This window comes from Pararge aegeria, chromosome 17, assembly GCF_905163445.1.
Source record: "Pararge aegeria chromosome 17, ilParAegt1.1, whole genome shotgun sequence".
Classification (NCBI taxonomy): domain Eukaryota; kingdom Metazoa; phylum Arthropoda; class Insecta; order Lepidoptera; family Nymphalidae; genus Pararge; species Pararge aegeria.
The window spans coordinates 2,285,251-2,296,879 of record NC_053196.1 but is presented as its reverse complement, the minus strand read 5'-3'; the positions used below and the strand labels follow the sequence as shown (position 1 = coordinate 2,296,879).

The window sequence follows — 11,629 nt, the reverse complement described above, 5'->3', positions numbered from 1 at the left end:
AGTGAGCTTATAAATACATAGTAATATATTAAATCAATGCTCAATTGACATCTACGTTAGATACCGAATGTAATTTGAATTAAAGTAATATTTTTATTACTTGCTTGTGGTTTCATTCTAAATTTTGATGAATTAGAAAGCACTCAAATTGATTAATGTTAATCAATACAATATTTGGTCCGTCACAATGTGAGAATAAACAAAACCAAATTTTTGTTTTTATTCTTTCTTTTGTTGTTGTTGTCCTCTTCAGGATTTTATTTTCTTTCTTTATTCTGTCCAATAGGGAAAAGGCAAAGGTATATCACTATAAGGCCATGTCTTGTGTTTAATATTCTCTTCAGACTGCAACTTGCACCTTTCGTTATTTTTTTTTTAAATTTTCAGCATGTTCAACATTAGTAAATAACCAAGCCAACAGTCTGTCCAACTCTATAATGTTTATTCCAATGTTTGAAATCAAATTTATAGGAATAGCCGGGTCGTATAATGGCTTATTGTGTTTCCGTATGTTTATTTAGGATGTAAATGTAACTGCTGCTGAATATTTTCATAATACCTTACGTATCATTTTCTACATACAAATAATAATGTACAATGTTTGCTTGCAAGTAAATACTAAAAGTTAATTTCACTAACCTATCTTCACAAAATTTATTGCATAAAAATAGCTTGCACGGCATTGGCTACATTCATCTCTCACAAGAAGAAAAGCTATATTAATAAATGATGGACAAAGCAAATGGCCTCATCATCTGACTGACGTCACTGCTGGACATAGGTCTTTTGTAGGGCGTTCCAAACTCCACGATTCTGGGCCGCTTGTATCCAGCGACTCCCCGCGACTCGTTTTTTGTCGTCTGTCCACCTGGTTGGGGGTCGACCAACGCTGCGCTTACCGGTGTGGGGTTGCCACTCTAACACCTTGGCACCCCAAAGTCCATCTGTTCTCCGAACTATGTGCCGCGCCCATTGCCACTTAAGCTTCGCGACTCGTTGAGCTATGTCGGTAACTCTAGTTCTTCTACAGATATCCTCATTTCTGATTTGATTACGTAGGTAGGTACTCCTAACATGGCTTGTTCCATCGCCAGCTGAGTGACTCTGAGTCTTCTTATGAGGCGCATAAGAAGGCTCAGAGTCAGAGTAGCAAATGGCCTACGTAATTAGAAAACCAAAACCTAGGAACAGAGCAACACTTTACACATAGTGTAAGGAACAATACTGCTATGTGGCACCCTGTTTTTATGAACCTGAGGCGTAGGTGTAAATCTCGTTTGGCGGTAGGAATAAGTAAATGGTGGTAGTAGGTCCCCGGGCGAGCTCTGTCACAAAAATCTCTACTCCATTGTTCAATTGTAAAATTGTTTTTCAGAAGAGCAATTGCAGATCATATGCCAGTAGAATTTGCCTTCAGAATCGATGATAGAGTCACTAAAAACAAGTAGACTTGACGTTTCGAAAGTGCTTAAAATATACGATTTTTAATTTGCATCCCGATTACTGACAAAACATTGGAATGACCTTAGTACAGCCAGAATGATGGAAACTACTCTAGGATACGCCCACTTCATTTTCCCTCATGTAGATTCGTTATGTGACTGTGTGACAGAGTGGGTTTTTAAGCAGTTACATTTCAATTATCATACCTTGAAATGAACCTAATGGGGTTGTTAATGACCGGAAAATATATTTTGTATCAAATATAGAAGTATAAACACGATTCATTGTTTTCCGATTGCACAGTGGAGCGGCGAGCGATCGGCGAGGTGCCTTCAGTCGTCTTGCGTCGGCCCGGCGGCGCGGACTGTTAAAAGGACGGTTCTAGACTGTTCGCATTTGGAATAGAACGTCGCGAGTGCACGTAATCTGTGTTTTTATTTTTTTTTATTAATATCTGTCTGCAATTTCGTTTGTGATCTGTGCCAGGATTTTATTAGGAACCAAACAGGTTTGTTGATTTTCTTTTTTTATTACGAAATATCTTATCGGTCTGGGAAAATGTTTATTCAATAATTATTTTATTTCTATACGTCTGTGACGGTAAGGGTTTTGCATTTTTTATAATTTTTATTGATGAAATTCTAAATAAAACAAGTTTTGTATCTTTGTTAAATGCATATCATTATTTTTTCTAATAATATAAGGATACCAGCAACACGTTATAATTCAATTTTGAATTGTCCATGCCAGGTGATAATTATCTTAAATTTTCTTTTATTCGTTTATGATCTGTGGTTAGATAAAATTCGGAACCACAGGTATGTGGTCCTTCTGGTTAATAATTACAATTTTTTTTTTAAGCATTAATTTATTGTTTTTATCATGATAAGAATTGTAAAGCATTTTAAATTATTTTGATTGATAGATATTTAGGATTTAAGTGGGAATAATAGACTAGGTTTTTCGAATTGAAAATCAGTTTAATTTATATACGTGCTGTGATGTTGATGTAATAGATATTTTGTCATGCTTTCTGTCGATGCCTCCTGTATTGTTCTTACTTATGTATTATCGTAAAAGTGCACGAACGAGGTGGCCTGTTATTAGATAATCGCAGTTTTTCTATTGTTGGAAGGTTTTTTCTCGATTCGGTCAACTGACTCCACTTTAACTTTCCGTTTCGATAAATTACCTGACGTTTGTAGAAAAAATATAATTCGAATTGTAGGAAGTCTAAGTTTTCGTTGAAAGTAATAAAACTCTACATTTCATTAAAATATTTTATCTGAAGAAACTTTGTAAAAGAAACACAATGTATTTACATAAGTATTGTGTAAAATATGTTACACCACCTACTATTTTTTTTATACCTTAGACAAGAAAGATATCCACTATCACCTTCTAACTCGTTCTACGATATTATATATATTTATATATTTGTTGTTTCTTTCAATGAATACTATTCATTCATTCATTCATTTCATGAATAATATTTATTCAACGAATACCTGAACATATTTTCCATTTAGGCGATGTGTCAGGTTTTATGTAGGTATTATAACGTAAAATATATATACGTACCTATTTAAGAAACCTTATTAATGCTCCTTATACCTATCAGAGCTTCGCATATCTTCTAATTAATAATATTTGGACTTTATGAATCAGTTTTTCCAAGGTTTGTTAGTAAACAACCAACCATAGACAATATTTTTATTTACCTACAAGGCTACGACTCATATTACCAGTTTTTTTTTTAATTAAATCACGAATACATAACGAAAAGGAAACAAACAAAGAGTCTAATTTTAGTCAGATGATTAATAATTGATAGTTGTTAGGTGAAGGCGTTCCGCGGAAAGAATCGTGACATGCAACAAATAAAGTGGATTAGGTTTTCTCTTCCTTAGTTTCGCGGATTAATATTACACATACAAATATTGGGAGTGCTTTAATATCACTTTAATATAGGGTATAGATGGGTCTAACTTACTAAACACATGTTATCGTCATCAACATCATCAGCTTGTCATTGGTCATGTCCCAAAATTCCTCGCTGGACACGCGGGCTGGTGATTGCATTAGATGGTAGTACCAAAACCTGCCACCCGTTCTCTCTCATATTCCCTTAGGCATACCTTCACCGTACTTGGATTAAAACACAAACTATGTATTTATTTATTAAATATTATAAATGTCAATGTTGTTTGTTACGCTTTCAAGCAAAAACTACTTCACCGAACCTCTTGAAACTTTGTACACATATTCTTGAAAGTCTTACAAGTAATATAGGATACTTTTTATCCCGACATTAAGCTCGGTTCCTTTGGGAGAGGGGATGAAAGTGTTTGACGATTTTACATCATAACTCCGACAAATTATAACCGACTTAAATATTTATTTTTGTAATATAGAGGTTATAATATGTGTTTAATTTTGCCCAAACTGTGGTTGGAGATAGAGGGCAGAATTCCTCAGTGGACAGCAGCAAACCCCTCATTTAAGGCTTACCGATACTGAATACTTTAACTTTTTTTAGAACTACAACTAAATTTAATGCCACATCGAAAAACAAATTCAAACGCAGACTAAGTCGCGCTAGTGTATTATATATTTAACAGTATTTTGTTAAATAGGTCTCTACATTCGAAAGCACTATAACCCAATTAGTATTACAAGCATCCCCAAGGGTGCGATGTATTAATCTACTACCATCTATTCTCGTCAACTATTCTATAATTATTATTGTTATGAATATTTTCGTACTGTTAGTGTCAATGGTTTAAGATACATTTAATCATTATCAAAGGCTCAACTCACACTGTCGCGTATTCGAAGTGACTTTATTTTCCATGTTTTTATTTTATCTTATATCTTTAAACGAGCAATTCTTGTATATAATTGGAATCTCGGAATCGGCTCCAACGATTTTCATGAAATTTAGTATGCAGGGGGTTCGGGGGCGATAAATCGATCTAGCATTCATTTTTAGAAAATGTCATTTTATTTGTGTTTTCCGGTAATAACTACCTTGTAAATACCTTGGGTCCCTACAATTACAAGTGCACATAACATTGACAAAGCGTCGTGTAAACTTAATTTGACAATAAATTTAACTCACGGGTAAGTGTTTGGTGAGTTTTTTCTAAAAGCTGTGGGTGACTCATGGAAGATATCGATGCCAGGTATCTATTTAGATAACTCGTTGTATTTCGCACAAATACGTATAATAGGCGCTTGTTTTCACGCAATCGTGACAGTGATCATTGTGTTAGACGTGGCGAAAACGTGGAAAACAAATTAATTTAGTATAGTCGGTGCTCTTTGACCTGCGGTTAGTAGTTCAATCTGTTATATTAATATGTTGTTTAGACTTAAGTTTATGTTTGTAATTATTGTTAAGTTATAAGGACGTCGTGTTTGTATTATATTTGTTATTTATAAGTAACTTAACCATAGAGTATACAAACATTACGTCAGACCATGTCGCTGCCTGTCCGTAAAAACCTTGGGTCCCTACAGAAAATCAGCGTTCGATTCCCACAATTGGAAAATGTTTGTGTGATTAGCATGAATGTTTGTCAGTGTCTGGGTGTTTATATGTATATTCTAAGTATTATGTATATTATTCATAAAAATATTCATCAGTCGTCTTAGTACCCATAACACAAGCTACGCTTACTTTGGGGCTATTGTCGTAGAAATAAACTTTGGGGCTAGATATGGGTGTGTGAATTGTCGTAGTATATTTATTTTATTTATTATATTAATCGTTAAAATCCACCAATCCGCATTGGAGCAGCGTGGTGGGTCTGCGCACGGAAATCCAAAGGTGACTAAAGTCGATCATGATATTTAATAGCCTTTTATAACCGCGAGAGCATGAGATATGGTTATAAATCCGTCTCACTCTCACGGTGTCATTGTACACCATTACTAGAAACCTAATACGAGGAAAGTTTTGTTTTCTTAGTTCTAGATATACTCTACCTTTATAACTATCTCAAAGTGAACTTACTAATATTATAAATGTGAAAGTTTTTATGTTTTCACGCCAGAATTACTGAATTGGGCCGAGATTTAGAATGTATATATAGCTAAAGACTTGAATAAATATATTATATATATCTATATCGCTTCCTTAAAAAAACGGTGTATAGATTTATTAAAAAGCAGTGATCGCCCAGTGGTTAGGACCTCGGCTTCACATTCGGGGGGCCAAGTTTGAATCCCAGCACGCACCTCTAACTTTTCTAAGTTATGTGCGTTTTAAGAAATTTAAATATCACTTGCTTCAACGGTGAAGGAAAACATCGTGAGGAAACCTGCATGCCTGAGAGTTCTCCATCATTTTCTCAAAGGCGTGTAAAGTCCACCAAATATACGTAATCCGCGTTAATTCAGTAATTAGAAATTACTTTTTTTTTTTATTAGATTCTCTGACATTGTTTATTATCTATAGAACGAAGTCGTGGGCAGAAGCAAGTATTGAAATACATACATATTTATTATGACTGTTTTTAACACGCTTGACTTCTCCATATGTATGAATGTAATGAAATGTTTACATTCAATTTTCACTCTCTTGTATAATCGTTGGATTTATTTAGATTTTTTTGCACACGATGACAAAAAACTTAAATATATAAAAATCTGTTTATATTCACGATGACTTTCGTGGTACAACAGTAACCCGTTTAATCTTTCTAAATGATTCGTTAGTAAAATATGCGTACTAAGTAAATTATGTTAATAGTATAGTGATATAAGAAGCATCCTATAACGAGTGTAAGCGATGCGGTGCGGTGGTGGTATTAATGTAATCTATTGTAGTCGTTTCATGCAGCTGAAAAAATGTTTGGAAATGATTGATAGGCCGCTTAAAACTATTAAATGCAGAAATGAATGTTTTAATTTTTTGATGCCTGACATAGTACCCAAACCTTAATTATTTTGAACATTGTTTGGAGTAAGTGTTGATCAGATAGATTAAAAGGGCTAATGATTTTTGTGTGTGTGTATCCATAAAACTCCGAAATTGCTGGACCCATAAATAAAATTGCTGGATTTAAATATTTGATTTTTGTTACCTTGCAACTAAGTTGGCTAAGTCGGATCCACAGTTGTGATAAATGGCCTAAAAAAGTATTAAAAAACTCAATGATTAATCCTTTTAGATGAAGAAAGAGGATTATCTCAATGCGTAGATAAACCTTATTTATAAACAAACACATAAATTGGTTCAGATAACAAACAGTAACGTGTTCGTTCAGTCACATTCAATAGATCATTGTTTTGTTCTTTGTTTTTATTGACGCGTTTTAGCACGTTCACGCTTTTGTTATCTGTGGCTCGCGTACAAAAACAATAATTAGAATTTCAGAGTATTGACTTATCTGTGTAAAGCCAGAAGGGGGAAATAAAAAGGAATTATAGAAAATTTATCAGGTACCTGTGCCGAGAAGCCGACTTTGTTAATAATATTATTAGGTTTTATAAAAGGAAAAACACAATTTAAAAAAATGTTTTTTGTAAAATACTAATCAGTATGCTTATGAAATGTATGTATTATTAAAAAAATGTTACTTAGCCACGAAAAAATCAATTTAAAATACCAAATATCTACAAAAGTTAATGGTCGATTTCGATTAAAATCAAGGAATCAATTTTGGTTAAAATTACACAAAAGCTCACAAGTGTAGCCATAGTTAATGGTCTTCAACACAACCTAAAAAAAGGATTTGAGTTGCGATTTGCGTTATAGTGCGTTGGTAACATGTCTTTATAGCTTTTGAAAGATTTATTCTGCTATATTATTCGGTGTCTTATTGGTTTTTGAATAACCTAACTATTAGTTTTAATTAAAACGACCTAACGTACACTCAGCCCTCACAAATGTGGCCACGTTATCGATCTTCACCAAGCCCGATAAACGAAAAAAAATCTTACGTTTTTAGTGCGTTCGAAAAAATCTTCCATAGTTTTTGAAAGATTTATTCTAAGAGTAAGAAGGCTGTGTTTTTTTTAGCGCATTTATTGATTCTTCAATCAAAAAGACAGAACAGTCCGGTATAGTTACGTCATATTTTTTGTTCGCTCCAACCTTCGTAACGCGCAAAAAGTGTTAGTGAGTTTTTCACTCAGAGCCTCGTTCGGGCGTTATGGCATTGACTGAATGTTATAACAGCACCTAGTACGAGGTAGCAGAACTCGAAAGTATCAGTAGTTTTCGAGCGAATTGTAATACTATTTGTTTTGAGGCCAATTTGAGTTTTTCGTTACATTTACAGCTAGCGCCCGTACTCAAAGAAAGTGAGATGATGAGTGAGTTTTAGATTTTATTTCTATTTATTATTAGTATCGCGAAATATTTCACATATAATGCCAACAAGACTAATAAATATTAAAATATTAATCTTATTTAAAATTGTAACAGTACCTTCCCTGAAAATAAAAACTTTAACCAGACTACGAAGGCATTTAATTAGTATTTATTGAAACATTAAACTTTCCACTAAACTCGAACGACGTTGGTTGCTTTACATTGTCACAACTATTGGCAGTGTTGGAAAGACAGCGAATAATCGTTTTGATACTAAGTTGCCACCTTAAAATTTTATGATAGTGTTAGTTTCTTTTGTGTGGCGTGCAATAACAATGTATTCATTCATTCATGCTAATGTTATCTCATCAAAAACAAAAATTATCTGTCTATTTAACAATGATAGTAAAGTATTTCGACACTCGATAGCCAACGACTTTGTATCTCGTACTCAGGGTACATACTCTACCTCGCTTACATTACTTTGTAAATTAGGCTATTGTCACACTTAACTGTTTATTTATATAATACCTCTTAAAACATGCAGTCAAGGGCAAGAAAAGGTGTTTAAAACTGGACACACACTCCGCCGATAAGAAAAACAAATGCATTACCAGAGATAATTTATGAAAATATAAAAAAAAATGATCTCGGTAACAAATCTTTCCTTTTGCGCCTTTGCTTGACTAAAAGAGATTGTTATGTATATTTAAGGCCACCAAAGGGAAGCTTATATTTCTCTCTTATATTCTCTTTCTCTTCTTGCTCGCCATCTTTTCGTCGTCAAATGGATCGTCAATAGCCTATAACAGTTCACGTAGGGACTAAAGGTCACTACCAACGGGAGGGTCTGCCCATAATCACCACGCTGGACAGACGGGTTGGTGGTTGCAGTAGATAGTAGTTGTAGGATCATAGGACGATGTGGCCCGCTATCCGTTAAATTTCTTTAGTAGCCTCGTAAAAACCCGCGGGAAAATGGACGGGTTGGTTGCAAATGTATTCTGAACTGCTGTCATCACATGGCATATTGTGTTTATAGTTTACTAGATGTGCCCTGCGGCTTCGCCCGCGTAATTTTGGGAGGCAGCGTACTGCTAAGCAGTCTACACCTATAATCATATATATAAGATTTTTAGATTTTTTTCACAAAAAAAAAATTATCTTACGTAATTTTTTTTTTTATTGGAAAGTATGTGTTATTTCTAATACCTCTAAGAATACGTATAAAAAGTTTCATGAAGATCAGTAGTTTTTGCGTGAAAGCGTAACATACAAACTTACATTCACATTTATAATATAAGTGGGGAAGTAGGGATATTAGGGATTTTTTTATTTTTCTTGTGTGCAGTGAACAATAAAAGTCTCATTCTTTAAATCTGAAGTTTAGTAGATATATTTTCCCTTCGGATGAAACAATTGACAAATCGCAGATTTTTCTCATTAAAACGCCTTAACAACATGCTCTTTTGTATAATACTTAAGATGTTCTCAGTAAAAATAACAATGAAAAATTAATATTCAAGCAATAACTAATTATTCTTATCTATAAAACGGTTCCCCGTGACTTCTGATAGAGCTTCCGTTATATATATATATATATATATATATGTATATATTTTTTTCAATATATCCTGATCTTCCGCGTCGTATCACCTTCCCACGACACTTCTTAGTTGTTAGGGTCATAGCGTGTGATATAGGAAATACAATAGAAGGGATTTTTTCAAATCCAGCTGGAACTTCCACAGGTTAGCTTATTTAATCCAATACAAAAGAAACACATACTTTTATCAATTTTAAAAACATATGAACTATATAGAAAAAAGGTTACCATTTTCTTTAATAACAACACAAACCTTACGTTTATAAAGTGAAATGTTCCAGTTTTCGAAATTTGCAAAACACACATTGCCATCTAGCCCCCAAGTAAGCATAGCTTGTGTTATAGGTACCAAGATAGCTGTTGAATATTTTATATAAATAATATACATAAATACTTATAATATACATATAAATACCCAGATACTGAATAACATTCATGTTCTTCACACAAACATTTTCCAGTTGTGGGAATCGAACCCACGGCATTGGACTCAGAAAGCAGGGTCGCTGCCCACTGCGCTAATCGGCCGTCAATGTATTATGTAATGTGTCCCGAACAATACATCTTTTATTAATTATTGTGAAGAACTACTTAGATTATTTCAAAATCTTTTACCAGCACAACAAAAATTACAGTAACATCTCCAAATGTGGCCTTAACCTAACATAAGAGGTAATTTAAAATTCCTTGTTATATAATTACAAAGAATTATTAATACAGACGCGCTTTGCCCGGTAGGTATATTATCTTTTTTGTAACATCTTCAAGGTCGCAATACTGAAGTCGCAAGTAGGTAGCGCACAGCACTTCCTCTGTGAATTATCTTAACGATCGAGATAAGCGAACTATTGTGTTGGTTAACTATGAGTTATGGTTAAAATATGCACTTAAATTACACTTCTGTAATGGTTTAAACTTGGTAATATGTACGGAAAACCATGGCTTTGAATAAATGATATATAATATTAATAATAATAAATATTTTACGACAATACACAAATCGCCATCTAGCCCTAAAGTAAACGTAGCTTGTGTTATGGGTACCTACTAAGATAACTAATCTTAATATATATAAATCTCCTGTCACGATGTTTGTCCGCGATGGACTCCTAAACTACTGAACCGATTTTAAATTAAATTGGCACACTGTGAGTAGTCTGGTCCAACTTAAGAGATAGGATAACTTAGATCTTTAATTATAGTCGCAATATACTACTATACTCATTTAAGGCTTAGCGATACTGAATACTTTAAAAACAAAATCAAACGCAGACGAAGTCGCGGGCAACAGCTAGTGTATAATATGATGATAAAATGATAATATACATAAATACTTATAATATACAGACAAACACCCAGACACTCAAAAAGATTCGAGCCAGTTGTTTATACCATTATTGTACTCTATTGTTTATGTCTCTTATTTCAAAAACGTGGGTCTTAAACAAAATTCCAACTCCTTAGACCTTTTAGATTGGGTTCTCATTTACCTACCCAACCGACCATTATTTTAACTTCGCGTTCTAGAGGGTACAAAAAGTTATAATCAATTCAGCTTGAATTGATTATTATGTTCTACACTAATGTCAGCAAATACGCTAGCGAAGCTCGTAGAAAGTACAGAAAATCAATAATATTCTGACCTTTGCTCGCATACAAATTTTCTGACGTTCTTACGTAATAATTTTATGTTTCAGTCTGTTAATACTTTGAATATAACGAAGAACGGGCGAGCGTCCTCTATGCTACTAACACACACATGGTAGTAGTAGCATAGTTGACGCTCCTGCCCCCATCCAAGAAACATTAATGGGCCCGAGCGCCCTCAATCGAATGTTACGAAAATGTAGTCAAATTTGCTATATTCCGCAAAAAGCGGAGGTGTAGGTGTTCATACAGATTCTCCTGCTTTTTGCGGAGTATAGAAATTTAAACTTTATTTTCATAATATACTCGTATCATGGATTTCCGCAAAGTACGCCTGATTTTATCCAATATCTGCCCTCAATTCCGTTTATTTTAATTTAATTTATTAAATAAAATACATGCTCCGGCCCGTCTGTTCAGTTGGTGATTATGGAAAATCCTTCCGTTGGGTGAGGCCTGACAACTCTAATGACATGGCACCATCAATTCCATAGTTAATATAGACTACATAAAAGCTATTACTTCGTTGCTTGTTGCAGAGAGCAATTTGTAGAAAAGTTTGCCGGTTTATGGGTCGGAAATTTGGGTTATGTCTGTTTATGGCGGCGGAA

The 11,629-nt window shown here is 33.9% G+C and overlaps 1 protein-coding gene across 3 annotated transcripts in view; it reads left to right on the top strand.

Moving 5' to 3' along the window:
- Window positions 1-1,764: 1,764 nt before the first annotated feature.
- Window positions 1,765-11,629, top strand: part of LOC120630837 (Ig-like and fibronectin type-III domain-containing protein 1) — a 225,004-nt gene continuing 215,139 nt past the window's right edge. For all 3 annotated transcript variants that reach the window (XM_039900132.1, XM_039900133.1, XM_039900131.1), the window contains exon 1: window positions 1,765-1,951. The gene's annotated coding sequence lies outside the window, so the exon portion shown is untranslated. The remainder of the gene's footprint in view (window positions 1,952-11,629) is intronic.